The sequence below is a fragment of the Myxocyprinus asiaticus genome, chromosome 8, assembly GCF_019703515.2.
Source record: "Myxocyprinus asiaticus isolate MX2 ecotype Aquarium Trade chromosome 8, UBuf_Myxa_2, whole genome shotgun sequence".
Taxonomy (NCBI): Eukaryota; Metazoa; Chordata; class Actinopteri; order Cypriniformes; family Catostomidae; genus Myxocyprinus; species Myxocyprinus asiaticus.
In genome coordinates, this window is record NC_059351.1 from 42307501 (window position 1) to 42321375 (window position 13875).

At 40.9% G+C, this 13875-nt stretch overlaps 1 protein-coding gene across 3 annotated transcripts in view; it reads right to left on the minus strand.

Annotated features, from left to right (window-relative positions):
- Positions 1-13875, minus strand: part of LOC127444566 (catenin alpha-2) — a 784313-nt gene that overhangs the window by 343336 nt on the left and 427102 nt on the right. The gene's annotated exons all lie outside the window — the stretch shown is intronic.

The window sequence follows — 13875 nt, forward strand, 5'->3', positions numbered from 1 at the left end:
GAGATGCACGGAGCTATGTGTGCTTGTCGATGTGTATGAGTGTGTGGGGGACTACTGAAAAGCAATCAGACCTGTCTGTGTGTTGAATGTTATGGCTGAAAATCCCTATTGTGTGAACCTGAAAAGTGTATGTGCAATAAATGTCTTATGTGGATTGTTTACCTGGCTCATGCTTCCTCCTATTTAGGAAAGGTAGAGGTCTGCCACATTGGTGCCGAAACCCGGGATCTGGAGGAGGAAGGTGCTGTCATGGAGTCCTCACCGCTGGCTGAAGACTGTGACGCCAAGGAGAATCCTGATCCGGTGGTGCTGGAGCAGTACGTCAGCCGGCAACCAAAAGGGATGGCTGAGGGGGTCTCGTGCCATCACCCGGCATCACAGATGAGGCAGTGCAGCTGGCTGAGGACCATTTGGCAGCATGTTCGGGGGCCGGCAAGTGGCTCTCTTTCTCCCTCTCCTCCCTTCCCCCTCCTTCCCCTCGTCCTCTTCTTATTCCCAGAAGTCATCCTGCAGTGTGGCGGCCGAGGCACCAACACTCCCTCTCTAGAAATGGGGGGGGAGGGTTAAGTCGCAGGCCAGATGATTCCCCTGCCTGAGTTTGGTGATGGGGGTATGTGGCGAGCAGGGTGTGGCCAAGCAGCTTCTGGGCAGAGCGAGGCCGGAGAGATAAGTGGTGAATGAGTTCCACCTGTGTGCCGCACCGGTCTCACGTTCCAGTGAGGAGCAGCATGAGTACTTAGGAGAGGAGACGGTGGGGGAGGGGAGAGAGAGACGCATGGAACTGTGTGTGCGTGTCGACGTGTTTGTGTGTGTCAGGGACCAATGAAAAGCAAACTGGTCCTGTCTGTGTGTTGAATGTTACGGTTGAAAAGCCCTATTGTGTGACACTGAAAAGTGTATGTGCATTAAATATCTTACGTGGATTGTTCACCCAGCTCCCACTTCCTCCTTCTTGGGAAAGGCAGAGGTCTGCCACAACTACTCATAGGCTAACATTGTGCTCCATGTAAGAAAGTCATACAGGTTGGAACATGAGGGTGTGTAAATTATGATAGAATTTTCATTTTTGGGTGAACTATCCCTTTAAAATGAATAAACTAATGCATTCAACATACAAAGACGATTCAAGAAATCAAAATCTGCTGTAAATCATGTAGAGACAAATTACACAAACAACAAGACTTGAATTAGAGTGTGATGCACAGCTGAATAGCTGTTATTAAGAATCCCAGCACAGGGACAAAGGTGAGAAGTGTCAGGTGGGCAGGATGAACTAAACCCATATGATGGATATTGTTTAATTAATCCACAGGCTCATCACCCAGAAGCCCATATGCATACCTGATGGTCCCATTTCTGGCTGGGCGAGTCAGAGTGTATATATATACTATATATATATGTATATATGTATGCTCAGTCCATGGAATTGCCCCATACTTGCGAACACACAAACACTTTCACACTGGCAAGGTTACCATTGCATGGTATCACACTTAAGGATAGGGTGAAGTGTGCTCAGCGAAGCATGGTGGGTGTCTGAGATTATCCATGATGAGTTATTTGCAGGTCTACTGGGAGTTATCGCGATATACTGGTTGCTAAGTAGGATGAGTGGTAGCGGTAAAGCACTAAGAAAGGGTTAGTGAAGCGATCAGGGGAATGAAAAAAAAAACTAAACAAAAAAATGGGTGGTGTATGTTGGGTTCGTGTACTTTTGTGTCCATTCCTTTTTCTTTTTTTAACCCAAAAATGAAAAACTAAAAATGTGTTTTTTGTTTGGTTTTAACACTGATTAATAAAATAAGCAGATACAAACTCATTTCCTGTTGACCATTTCATTTTCTATTTAAAAAGGAATAAAGAGATTGGGGGAAAAGGCTAAATTTTTGTTCCTTCAGTGTTTAAAAATGTATTTACACCTTGAATATTTGATACGCACATGTGAGCGGCACTGAAACGCCCCTTTCATCTGATTGGCCAACTTGCCCTGTCTTCTGTATCCTACTGCCTTCAGCTAGAAATAGAGTTGGGATCACTCTGCAAATTTGTCTAAATTTTCATTAAATATTGTCCTGAACCACCACTAACTGTAAACTATGCATGCCATATGTATTAGAATCTTGCTGCTTGGCACATCATGGTGTTGCTGTGAAGCGTCTCTAATGGACGTCGCGTGAGAGATTGCAAGCCACATCACTTGGCCATATGCTGACTGGGAATTGGTCCATTATATATTATTTTTATTTTTAATAAAATGTCCCATTGATAAATGTAATTAAAAAAAAGTTGTGTCACTTTGTATAAAAGTCCCATGAGTTAATATGAGTTAACACAAGTTTATTTTTGACATTTAAATGTTCATCCAGGCTGAGGCAATTACGTCAGCAGCACACTATATCAGCAATCTAAGGCTTGCAGAAATTAACATTGCACTTATGGAGATAGAGTGACTAGATGTCCCAATAAAAGGGACAGTTCTGATTTTACACGCTGTGTCTCACGTCCCTGACAGACTTACAGTCGGGAGGCCTTGTGTCTGAATCTTAGCTAGGCTATTAGAATTTTATGTCCACTCCAATCCATGTTCATGATGCCTAAACATTAATTTAGCAATTGCTTTTATCCAAATCAACAGAACTCTTTTTTTTTTTATCAATGAGACACGAATACACAGGTACTACAAAATCATACAATGTTATTAAAAAATAAAAATAATATATAATAGACCAACTCCCATTCAGCATATGGCCAGCTGATGTGGCTTGCGATCTCTCATGCAACGTCCATTAGAGACACCTCGCAACAACACCATGATGTGCCAAGCAGCAAGATTCTAATACATATGGCATGCATAGTTTACAGTTAGTGGTGGTTTGGGTCGGGACAATATTTAATGAAAATTGAGACAAATTTGAAGAGCAATCCCAACTCTAATTCTGGCTGATAGGATTAAGGCAGTACAGAAGACAGGACGGGTTGACCAATCAGAAAAAATGGCATTTCAGTGCCCCTTACATGTGCATATCAAATATTCAAGCCGTAAATTAATTTTTTAAAGAATGAAAGAAAATGAAAATTAAGCCATTTCCCACTTTCTCTTTATTCATTTTTAAATAGAAAATGAAATGGTCAACAGAAAATGAGTTTGTATCTGCTTATTCTATTCATCAGTGTTAAAACCAATAAAGAAGAAACCACATTTTTCGTTTTTCATTTTTGGGTTTAAAAAGTAAAAAAGAATGGACGCAAAAGTACATGGATAATGTTGCGATCTAGTAACTGTTTTTCTATGCAACAATTTTCTCTAGGAGGCTAATTGGGACTGAGGAAGCCAAAAGCTTAATTGAGACACATTCAAATTTCTTTTCGTTGAAAAAGTAACATGCACCGGTAATTTACAGTAAGGGATCTTTAAATGTTAATTGAGTATCTTTAATAGATGCTGAATTGATATGAAGATTTTTCTGTGGTTTTTGTACAGCCAGTCATGGACTAAATTTCATCCATGCCATTCTATTATTGTAGTATTAACTATTTCCAATAAACCTGCCCCTAAATAAAAAAAAAAAAATAAAAAAAAAAACACGATTAGTTGCTTTCTAATTTGGTCAGATAGACCGTTCCTGTCAAAGTGAGCATTTTTTGGTCAAATTAACTGAAACGTGGACCAGCCTTTATGCTGATAGTCAAAACTCTGTCTACACAAGACTAGGGTTGAGGAAAAGACTGTCCCCCTGTGGCAAATTGCAATAAAACTCACACAGACTGCTGTCAGGAGAGGATGGAGAAAGAAAGAAAGCAAAAAAGGAAGGGGAATATGGAGAGTAATGAAAGAGTTGGTAAGACGGTGAGTCCAGCACTAAAACTCACTAACCTCATCTGACCTTTCAAACACCAGAAGAACAAGGTTCAGAAAATTGAGCCAGTGTGGCTAGCCTCTAGTGGCATGACCGTCCACACTCCTCCATTTAGTCCAGCCTAACTGAAGAACAAATCAATGTCAATGTCACTTTTATTTATAGAGTACATTTAAAACAAAATCTGCTGACCAATGTGCTGCACATAATATCGTAAAATATAATAAAACACTGTACAAATAATACATAACATATAAAAAACAAAAAACAGAGGGCATCAGTGGTTAAAAGCTATAGAAAAAAAAAGATAAGTTTTAAGCTTTGATTTAAACTCATATACAGTTGTGGCTGTTCTAATAAAAACAGGAAAGATATTCCAGAGTTTAGGTGCAGCTACAGCAAACGCACAGTCACCTCTTATGGCACTTTTCCACTGCACGTTACGGTTCGACTCGACTCTGCTCGCTTTACTTTTCTGAGCTTGCTTTTCCACTGCAGTTTAGTGCCACCTCAATGTGGGTGGGATTATAGGGTGATCATCATAGTTGTGCCGCCTCTACTGCCGTGACATCATCTTAAACGCGACACAAACATTACTGACCATAAACAATAACACGACCGCTAGCTGTTAGCTACTAGCTCATTGTGCTGCATAAAGCAGTTGTTGCATGGTGATTTTACACAAGTGTAACAGTTAAATTGGCCTGGTTGTTTTAGAAGCAAGCTTTCCAGTAGCTGGTCAACTAAATAAAGTGAAGCTTTCAAGCAGAATATAGAGTTAATGTAACAAAACTTACCATCCTCCATCGTGGACTCCAACAACGCCAAGTCCAGGGCACTCTCCCTCCCATTGCTTGCCAGTCTATTGCCATAGATAGCGTCCATTTGGTCAAACCACTTCCACTTTCTTTTGTTTGAACCACTCTGGCTGTTGTGGTCCTTGATGGTTCTGTAGTCACTTTTAAGTTTTTTAAACTTTTCCCTACACTGTTGGTAGGTCCGGTGGTAGCCATGTGCGGCCAACAGCTGAGACACTTCCTGAAAGACTTTTTCGTTTCGTGTTGTTTCGTTCGTCGCTAATGAGAGGAACGTCTGCACCTCGTTTACTGACCACGGCGTGGTTTTGTGCACAGCCATTTCTTTTTACAATTAGAAAGTCAGTGAACAAATGATATTGCTGTCGCTGTTGCGGGTTGATGTCCCATGTCGCAAATCCAGTGACGCTGGTAGTGACAATTCTCTCTGACCAATCAGTGATCTGCAGGGTTTTGACGTCACATTTAGTATCGGCTCGCTTGGAACCTCGACCGAGGTGGTACTAAAAAAAGTATCGGGTACCAGGTACCATCCACAGTGGAAAAACCCCAAAAAGTGAGCAGAGTCGAGTCGAGTTGAGCTGTACCGTGCAGTGGAAAAGCCCCATTAGTTTCAGTCTAGTCCTTGGAACTGTTAATAACCTCTGGTTTGATGATCTCAAAGATCTCCCTGAGTGATACTCGGACAAGAGATCAGAGAGATAGGATGGTGCTAGACTATTTAAGGATTTATATAAGAAGAATTTTAAAATCAATTCTGTAATGAACTGGCAGCCAGTTTAGCAAGACTAAAATAGGGGTGATATGTTCACGTTTTCTGACCCCAGTCAGAAGCCTAGCAGCTGCATTCTGTACTCTTTGCAATCGAGAAAGAGATGATTGACTGATTCCCATATAGAGTGAGCTGCAATAGTCAAGCCTTAAAGTAATAAATGCATGAATCACCTTTTCAAAATTCTCAAAAGATAGAAAAGTCTTCACCTTCGCCGAAGCTCATAAATGAAAGAAGTTAGATTTGACCACAGAATTGACTTGTTTGTCAAACTTAAGAGCACTGTAAATGTGCACAACCAATTTTTTTCATGCATGATTTAACATGTGGAGACAGAGAGCAAAAATTTACATTAGATGTTCTAAGAGCTTCACAGCGCCCAAACACAATGATCTCAGTCTTGTTTTCATTCAAGTTTAAAAAATTTAAAGACATCCAATCTTTAAATCAGAGAGACAGGCCAGGAGAGAGTCTAAATAATTCTTGATGTGTTTCAAGGGAAGATAGATTTGGGTATCGTCTGCATAACAATGAAAAGAGATATATATATCATGTTTCTTAAAAATTGAACCTAAGGGAAGCATATATAGGGAGAATAAAATAGGAGCAAGAATAGAGCCTTGGGGAACACCACAGGTAAGTTGGACAGAACCAGAGGAAAATTCACCAATATTGACTGAGAAGCTTCTATTCTTAACATAAGATTTAAACCAATTCAGCACCTTTCCTTGGATATCTACACATTGCTCTAAACAAGAGATAAGTGCAGCATGGTAAACTGTGTCGAATGCAGCACTTAGATCTAACAGCACAAGTACAGCAGAACTACCAGAGTCAACAGTTAGCAATACATCATTTAAAACTTTTACAATTGATGTCTCGGTAAAGTTGTATTTTCTAAAACCTGACTGAAATACTTTGAAGATCTTATTTTCTTCTAGAAGAGTGTGTAGTTGCTGAAAAACTGTTTTCTCTAAATTTTTGAAATAAAAGAGAGCTTGGAATCAGGTCTAAAATTAGACTACAATAAAATTGTAGGGTCTAGATTTGGCCTTTTAAGAAGGGGTTGAACAGAAGCATGGTTTAAATAATTGGGTACTGTTCCCGTTTGAAGGCACTCATTGATAATATTTTTAAAGACTGGTCCCAACCACATCAAAAACTTGTTTTAAAAGACATGGGGGAATAGCATCGCAGGAGGAGCCTGTGGGCTTCAGCTTACTAACAATTTCTTGTAAAGAAGGGAGAGAAATAGTTTTAAATTGGCTAAAAACAGCAGTGCAAGTAGGGGGGACATAGAGATTGTAAGTAAGGGAGATGATGTTCAATCTAATATCACTTATCTTGTCACCAAAAAATTTAAGAAAACTTTCACACATGGCTGAAGACTCAGCCAGATATACAGTGACAGAAAAATTCACAACAGCATTTATAATATTAAAGAGGGTTCTTGGATTGTGATAGTTCTTTTCAATGTGGTCAGAAAAGTACTTGGACTGATCTCACAGCTCTCTGAAATTGAGATAATGAATCCCTTAGAATTTCATAAGAGACCTGAAGTTTGTCTTTCTTCCATTTTATTTCAGTTCTTCTGCAGGCCTGTCTAAGACCTCGGGTGGTGTTGTTTAGCCAGGGCTCAGACTTAGGTTTATGATATTTGGCCTTTAGCGGAGCCACTGCATCTAAAATATTAGTGCAGACAGAGTTTAACCAACTGAGGTGCTCATCGGCACTAAGGTTGTGACAAGAGAGATCAAAAGATTGAAAAACCTCCTTAAACGCTGTTGAAAATCACCACTGGTAGTAGATGTAAATAAAAGACACCAACGCATAGATTTAGCAGGGTTGTCAGTATGAGATATGAGGGGAACAGTGAACAAGATAGACTTATGATCGGAAATACCATAATCACATAATTCAATGTCATCAACTGATAAGCCATCCAATAACACAAGATCGAGTGTATTTCCGTGTATATGAGTGGGGCCTTTCACCAGTTGAGTCAAATCAAAAGAATCAATAAGACTAATACATTTGTTGGCCAGCGAGTTTGATGGACAACACACATGGATGTTAAAATCTCCAAGAATTAGTAGTCTATCAAAATTTGGAATAATACTCCCTAGAAAGTCTGCAAAGACATTGATGAAACCTTTGAGGCATTTTGGTGGTCGATATTTCACTGCTATCGCCAACGGCGTGTCCATTTCCAGTTCCACCAGTTGGAGTTCAAAACTACTATATTCATCAGTCAATAGAGTCCAACACTTAAAATTGTCTTTAAAAATCGAAACCAACTCTTCTCCCCAACCTGAAGTACGAGGAGAGCTAAAAAGCTAACAGTCAGGAGGAAGAAGTTCAGAGAAGGGGCTCAAATCCCCAGTCGTAAGCCACGTTTCGGTGACAAATAGAAAGTCCAAGCCACGTGAGGCAAAAAAGTAATCTAGGATAAAAGTCGTATTAATCTGACGTTGATCAAAGCAATCCTCAGGCTCACCGAGTCCTCAGTCGGCTGTGATACCTGGCACAGCGAGCGGAGATGGTGCACATCCACACCACAGCGGAGACGAGGTGGGCGATAAAAGGGAGCTGAGCTATCGAGTCTGGAACAACAGGAATATTCCACAAGTGCAATGGTTCTAGGGAACGCCACCCAATAAAGCGGTTACAGTCAATCTCTTGAGCAAGAGAGCCCAAGCGTGGCTGCAACTCCAGTTTGGCCACCAGAATAGCTTTAAGCTTGACGGCAATACCTCCCCGTCTTCCACAGCTTTTTCGGCACTTCCTCCCTGGAAGTGTACATGCAGGTACAGACGCCAAAAGAGGAGGGGGAGCATACTGTGAGCCTCACTGAGCTCGAATTAGTAGTTCATCAGCTGTGAATTAAATGTACAAAAGTGCTTGCCGGTCGTACACTAAAAGCGCCACAATGCTTTGACTTAAAACACACATAAAACCCATTAAAACAAATAAACTTGAGAACAAACCAGTTAGCTGACCGCATGCCACACACACCGGCACCATCTTGCTTCCTAGCAAATCAATACTCTTTCTCTTTGCCTTTCTCCTCTGAGGCATCTATCTGCACTCAATGGAGAAGGAGGGGCCTCACTGTGAAGGAGCGAGGAGTTGAAGAGGAGGAGGAGGGCCGTGGACAGGTGATGATTCCCCCTGTGTGAAGCAGTCATCAGGTTAGAAGAGGCACGTGTGTGTGTTGGTGAGTGAAAATTCAAGAGTGGGTTGTAAAATTGCCTAATAATATTGCTTTCATGCATGCACCTGTTAAATTCAATGATGCAGACTGTCCTAAAGTTTTCATGAACAATCTTAAATGTAGTTTGATGATCTTATAATCGTCATATATGCACATTTGCATTGATAACCTCAAAATAGCTACTGAGAAGAAGACAGGTTAGAAAATAGCAAGTTTATGAGTGTATTTGTGATCGCAAATTCAGGAGGAGGGTTATGGAAATAACCTAATAGTGCATGTTTGAAATGATGGAGGTTGTGCAAAATATTTAATAGACAAACATAATGATGACCTCACAACTGGTATAAATGCACTGATGACCTCATCATAGCATCGGTGCATTGATGACCTCACAATGGGAAAGATGAATTGATGACCTCACACTGGGTATAGATGTACTGATGGCCTCACAATAGGTAAAGATTCATTGATGACCTCGCAATGGGTAAAGATGTATTGATGACCTCACAATGGGCATAGATGCAGTGATGACCTCAAAATGGGTATAGATGCACTGATGAGCTCACAGTGGGTAAAGATAAACTGATGACCTTACAATGGGCATAGATGCAGTGATGACCTGACAGTGGGAATAGATGCATTGCTGACCTCACAATGTGTACAGTTGCACTGATGACTTCACAATGGACAAAAACTGCACTGAAGACCTTACAATTATTTTATATGCATTGATGACCTCATACTGGACATACATGCATTGGTGACCTTACAGTGGGTATAGATGCACTGATGAACTCACAAAGGGTGAAGATGCATTGATAACCCCACAGTGGGCATAGATGGATTGATGATCTCACAATGGGTACATATTGTATGCACTGATGGCCTCACAATGGGAAAAGATGCATTTATGACCTCATAATGGGTAAAGATGCAATGATGACCTCATACTGGACATAGGGGTATTAACGACCACACTATGGGCATAGGTGCATTAATGACCTCACAGTGGGTTTAGATACACTGAGGACCTTAAAATGGGTATAGATGTGTTAATGACCTCATAATGTGTAAATATTAATTGATGACCTCATAAAGGGCACTAAGAAGTCATCAGGTTGGAAGAGCCGATTGTGTGTATGTGTGTTTGTGAGTGAAAATTCAACAGGAGGGTTATGGAAAAGCCTAATAACTCTGTCATGCACGCACAAGTAAACATACTGTTCTAAAAAGCACACACATTGGCTGACACAAACTACTCAAAACTCCCTCATCTTCACCTGACTGTGTTCAAAATTTGTAGCCATCTAATGTGCCTATGCCGGGACACACAGCATGAAAAAACCCTCCATTTGCAGGCAATCCGATACCTCTTCTGTCTGCAAGAATGTGCATTAATTTGAGCGCAATTTATTCTGTTATTAAGCATTCCAGCTCTGTCTGTCTGATTGTGTGAACAGCAGTATTCTCTCACCATAGCTGTCAGCAGCCATATCACCCTGTAGCTCATGACCAGTTGCCCACTGAAGCTAAGCAGGATTGAGCCTGGTCAGTATTTGTATGGGAGACCTCCTTGGTAAACTAAGGTTGCTGCTGGAAGAAGTATTAGGGAGACCAGCAGGGGGTGCTCACCCTGTGGTCTGTGTGGGTCCTAATGCCCCAGTATACTGATAGGGAAACTATACTGTACATACTTCGGATGAGACATTAAACCGAGGTCCTGACTCTCTGTGGTCAATAAAATCACAGTAGAGTAAGGGAGTAACCCCGGTGTCCTGGCCAAATTCCCCCATTGGCCCTCATCAGTCATGGCCTCCTAATAACCCCCATCCATTAATTGGCTCTATAACTCTACTTACTCCTCTCCACCAATAGCTGGTGTGTGGTGAGCGTACTGGTGCACTATGGCTGCCATCGCATCATCCAGGTGGATGCTGTACACTGGTGGTGGTTGAGGAGAGTCCCCTGTTCACTGTGTAAAGCACTTTGAGTGTAGTGTTGGAAAAGCGCTATATAAATGTAACGTTCATTCATAGCTGTTTCTCATTTCTCAATATTCTGCCTCGCTCCTTAGCGGGAGATGAGCAGACTTGGTTGTTGCCTGGGAAACAGGATGCGGCAGGCGAGGGAAGCTGATTAGAGATGCCAGTGCAGTCAGAGGATGGCGGGGTGATTGTAAAGCCATCACTCTGTTTTTTCTCTCTAAAGACAGGGCCATCAGGCAAGCTGGAGTGGAGTCAGCGCAAAAGTCCTCTTTTCACTCACCAGATTGTGGTCATGAGGTGCAAGCCAAGCTCAAATCACTCCAAAATCCTAGCTATATGTTTACACATCTTTTTACTCTGTTTCTTCACTCTCAAGTTATTCATAAGCAAGCTTCTCTCCCTGGACTGAAAGGCATCATTTACTTCCTACTAATGATTAAATTGCTAAATTACCCTGACTAACCTAAGCATTCATTTAACATGCTGCTCAACAACAGCTGTGGACCTTGAATGGTAAGCACATTTGGTGAACGTATTCCTCTGGGAAGTTAAAATAATTTTTAGAATTTCTGTCTGTAGACAAGTAATACTTTAAGTACAGATTTGTACAGATATTTCACAAACATAGCTCAAAGCCGAATATACAGTTCTGAATGTGGAAATCTTGTGGCAACTAAGTACAACTATCTTCCCAGGTGGCTTACTCCTGGAAGTTGTGGAATGCCAACCAATCAGATTAGATCTTGCCAGATCAAGAAATTGCTTGCCATTTTTGTGTGTAATAAGCTTCAGGTGGTCAAAGAACAGACTGGTTTTGCTGCCACTTGTTGATCATGAAGCTGCCATGAAGACTGTGCAGCAAATTCTATTATGTATCTGGGGCCCTCTGGAGCTACTAGGGTGATTCAGTGGCTTGCGGAAGCTTTCACCCAGATCTGCTATTACAAAATAATAAGCCACAAACTGATCTAAAATTAGTGTTGGTCAGCAAAATCCAGAATTTGCCACAAAACCAGACCTGTCTACCTGAGAATTCTCCATGTCTCTGGTTTGTTTAAACATGGGCGGAAGTGAGGTGGACAGAGAAAGGAGGAGGAGTAGGTGAGTGAATGAGCTGGAAATGTACACCATAACCCTGGATTAAATAAATGATGGCATACATGAATTCGAAACACAAAGTTTGACACCCAAGGCTGAGCTTTATTACTCTGTCTTGCACAGTCATCCTCCCATTCTTTCATTCCTGCTTCATTTGCCAGGCTGAGAAGAGAAAACGAGAAAGTTTACGCCTCTTCCCTACCCTCTCTTTCTTAATCAATGTGTTCATAAGTAATTCAAGGACACCTACTGAAGCGAATACATAATTAGCTTTTCAATTAAGGCCTTTAAAACTAACCCAAACTGCCCAGTGAACCAAGGGCAATCTGACAAATCATAACCACCACTGTGAGACTGGCACATCAAGAAAAACAAAGCATTTTATTAAGTGCCGTCCTCATTATAATGACAGGCGGCTCAAGTCACTTGGCGAGTGTGGGGCTAATTTTGTTCATTCACACTCTTCATCGCATTGATCTTTCTTTATCAGTTAAGCTGGTAACAGACTCATAAGAGCCTTTAAAACAGTGAGGCTAATTAAATATCTTTAGTTTAACTATCTGGTAATGTTTTTAGTGATTTTATTAATGTAATTAATATTATTATTTTCTTTTCAATTGTAAAAAAATAGCCGTTCCAGTATGTCTATGTAAGGGGGTTCAGTGGAAAGGAGGAGGCGAGAACCAGCTTGACAACTTAAATAATAATTTAATAAACAACTTAACCAAAAACACACAACCATAAACACACACACACAGCGCAGCTGCCTGTAATTCTCTCTCTCTCTAACTGTCGTCCCCATCAGGCTGATTGGGGACCGGGCGTGCGTCATTCCAGCCCGGCCCCGCCCTCCTCGCTTCTACAGTCTAGTTTAATACAAAAAGGCATTCATTCTGAACAGACCCTAAGCTAGTTGCAGTGTTTTGGAACGTGGTAGCCAGTTTCTAGCTGATCCAAGCTAGAAGTCATTAGCCAGCAACAAACCAGCTTCCAGCTAGGCATACCAGCTTGAAATGCTTAAGTTGAAAACATGGTAGCTGTTGAAATAGCATTTAACCAGTCTGCACCAGATAGAAACCAGCAACCTTCTAAAAACACAGCTACCAGCTTAAGCAGAATTCTCCAGGAGGGCAGGACCTGGTAAGAATTCAGTCTGCATTGTGAGTTGACCTTTAGCGAGCGCCGGTGTCCTCATGCATAGTCAAAGGTTGAGGAGAGCTGTTCAGATTTTACCCTCTACAACCACATTAAAATTACAGACCTCACATGTGTAGCACACACACATAAACCTGTTCACAAGCTTAAGGTCTCATTGGTGCAAGGAATGAAAGAGAATACACTCAGAGGAGATAGGTGGAAAGAGGTGAGAGAGAAGTGCTGTTCCAAAATTTAGTTAGCATTTTAAGGCATGTTCCAAAAAAATGAAAACATTATTATGCTGCTATGATACAGAGTTTTGGCCAGATTGTAAGTCAGCAGCATTGTAATGAGCTAAACACATCCAAAAAAGTCCATCTGAAATTAATTCACTGATAATAAATTCACTGTTGAATAAAATATAAAATTTGTTCCACCTAATAAAAAAAAATAAAAAAAGTGCTATTTTACCCATTATTATGTCTGAGCTATGTATTTTATGCTTAAAAGTATACCAAAAGTCCATCTAATGAGGAATGAGGTTCTCTCCGTGTTCAGTGACAAAGCAGTATTTCATCTCAATGAGAGAAAGATGAAACATGTTTGCGTGCTTAATAATTAATTGTGTATGGCATATTTCATCTTTAATGCACATCACTGGGGGCTCACTGCTCCCACACACCCCCAGAGGCATAACAGGAAGGACACAGAAATGACAGTGTGTGTGTGTGTGTGTGTGTGTGTGTGTGTGTGTGTGTGTGTGTGTGCAAGCAAGTGTGTGTGTGTATTATTAAACATTAACTTGATGAGTTAATAAGTAGGATACTAAGAAAAAGAGCAGTCCAAAAGGGAAATGTTTTCATTAAAACAGCTCCCATTAAGTTATTTTCTATGTAGCTATGCACTAGAGTGTATCAGATGGGTTTTTGCATCACAGCAGAGTGTTTTAGACTTGACAGGAAAAGAAAATGACTGAGAAAATGGAGATGTGATACAG